This window comes from Canis lupus, chromosome 30, assembly GCF_003254725.2.
Source record: "Canis lupus dingo isolate Sandy chromosome 30, ASM325472v2, whole genome shotgun sequence".
NCBI classification, from domain to species: domain Eukaryota; kingdom Metazoa; phylum Chordata; class Mammalia; order Carnivora; family Canidae; genus Canis; species Canis lupus.
Genome location: NC_064272.1, coordinates 20,323,500 through 20,326,020, shown reverse-complemented (window position 1 = coordinate 20,326,020; position 2,521 = coordinate 20,323,500).

Sequence of the window (2,521 nt, the reverse complement as noted above, 5' to 3'; positions counted from 1 at the left end):
GGACAAACTGGTGATTGTCAGAGGGGAGCTGGGCAGGAGAATGGGGAAATAGGTAAAGGGGTTTAGGATGTACAACCTTACAGTTATAAAAGAAGATGTGGGGTTGAAAAATACAGCATAGGGAACTTAGTGAATAGTATTATAATACATACTGACAGATGGTGGCTACACTTATTATGGTGAGCACTGAGTAATGTATAGAACTGTCAAATCAGTAGGTTGCACATCTGAAACTAATATATTGTATGTCAACTATATTTAAATTATAAATAAAATGAAAGAAGTTCAGAGAACCTGGAGCATCGAATATATTGTTGAAGAAGTACTAGAGGAAAAATAGATTCTTTTAGATTGTAATTGATTTTGATCTTTATCATAAGACAATGGGAAACCATTATATTGTTTTAAGCAAAGGACTGGCATGATGAGGTCAATTTTTAAAAAGTTACTCTGGATCCAAACAGATTAAAGGAGAGGCCAAAATGGATTCAGGTAGAACGATTTGGAGGCTGTGGTAATAGAATATAAGAGCTATGACAGATGTGTAGACCTCAGTGCAGTGAAGAAAAAGAAAAGGTACGCCAATTTGAGAGCTATTTAGGAACTTAAACAGAAAATACTCAGTCATGAATTTAGTGTGGGAAGTTAGATCCCTTTAAGTTGACCCCTAAATTATGGCTGGTGTAACTCCACAGAAGATGATCACTGTTATAGGAAAGAGTTAAGGCAGCCAGGTTTGAAAGGAAGCTTTTGAAATTAGCTTTGGCAATATTGAGTTTACTACTTCAGACATGTGTGTTGACATATCAGTAAGCATTTGGGTGAGATGATCATGGTCCACAGGCATGGTCTATGCTGATAAAATGTATTTGGTGACTTGGGGCTAAGCAGTAATTGAAGGTATGAGTATGATAAATGTGCACCACTGGAAATTTTCTTCTTTATTTTATATAGTTTCTCACTTAAAGTGATGGTGCCAAAAGAAGAATGTCTCATAAGCTTATGATCAGATACAGTTTAATTTTTTTCCCATAGGTATTTTTAAGAGATAAAACTCTTCTTCAAACACTGAAGGTTAGGTATAGGACTAAGGTGATTAAGGTTGCTTTAAATATTTTAAAATATTTTTGTCCTATACAGAAATTTTATTGTCTCCCCTGTGGTATAGAGGAAATAGCATGTATCAGTTAGAATTAGGTCCTACTCTATCTAAACAGTGACTTAAACATCTAATGGACTATTTTTCTTCATGTCAGTGGAGTCTAAGATTGCTCTCTGGGCATCAGTGTAGTGTCTCCACAGTCATCAGATTTCCAGGCTTAGAACATGAATTGGGACCTAAAGGTTGCCTTGTGCTCCAGGATGGCTGCTACATCTTTAACCATTAAATCAGTATTCTGAAGCAGATACAAAGCAGAATAGAAGGGCATCGTTTACCTACCTGCAGCTACAAGAGAAACTGAGAAATATCCTGTTTTGATAGGCCACTTTGAAATAATGTCTTTTCTTCCCCTATCTTAGTGAGGAAAAAGGGGAGAAGGAATATGGGCAGGCAACTAGATCTTTCTGTGACAAACATATGGAGATGGGGGTCTAATCCCGAGCATTGCTGCTAATGGGCTTTGTTACCTTTAAAAACCACTCTGTGAGGAATAAGTGATTAATCACTAAATTCTACAGCTAAAACTAATATATATAGTGTGTGTTAACTAACTAGAATTTAAATAACTTGGGGGAAAAAACCCCTCTGCGGAATAAGCAGTATACTGTAAGTGAAAAAGATGTTTTGTAAATGTGATACGATGTTAGCTATTGCTATTAATTCCAAAGTGATTAGCTCTGTGGGTATTTGAAAAGTAGTTCAGTTTTTGTTATAAATATTGAAAAACTACTTGGATTTCAAAATTATGGTTCTAGAAAGAAATTCTTTTAAATGTATGAGTATTCCTTTTCTATAGCTCTTTGAAATATAATTTTATATCTTGCTTTCCTATTAGATTCTTCAAATTGTCTCCTTTTTTAATAGGTTTTATTTATTTATTCATGAGAGACACACACAGACATAGAGAGGGAGAGAGAGAGGGAGAGAAAGAGAGAGAGAGAGAGCAAGAGGGAGAAGCAGGCTCCCTGCAAGGAGCCTGATGCGGGATCATGCCCCGAGCCTAAGGCAGGTGCTCAACCACTGAGCCACCCAGGAGACCGGAAATTGGCCCATGTTTTCATATAATACTTCTAGTCATCAATTTTGGTGGCATATAAAACAACAAAATCATTATTTGTAAATCTGCTCTTTCAATAATTTTTATGAGTGAAGTAGAGAGCTTGCTTTTCTTCTTTGATTCATGCATTATTAAATTCTTTTAAAATTAAAAAAATGTTAAATAGTGCTGCAAAGAAATTTTGTCTTTTCTCTCATTTTAAAATGGTACTTTCGGGCAGCCCCAGTAGCCCAGCGATTTAGTGCTGCCTTCAGCCCAGAGTGTGATCCTGGAGACCTGGGATCGAGTCCCACATCAGGCTC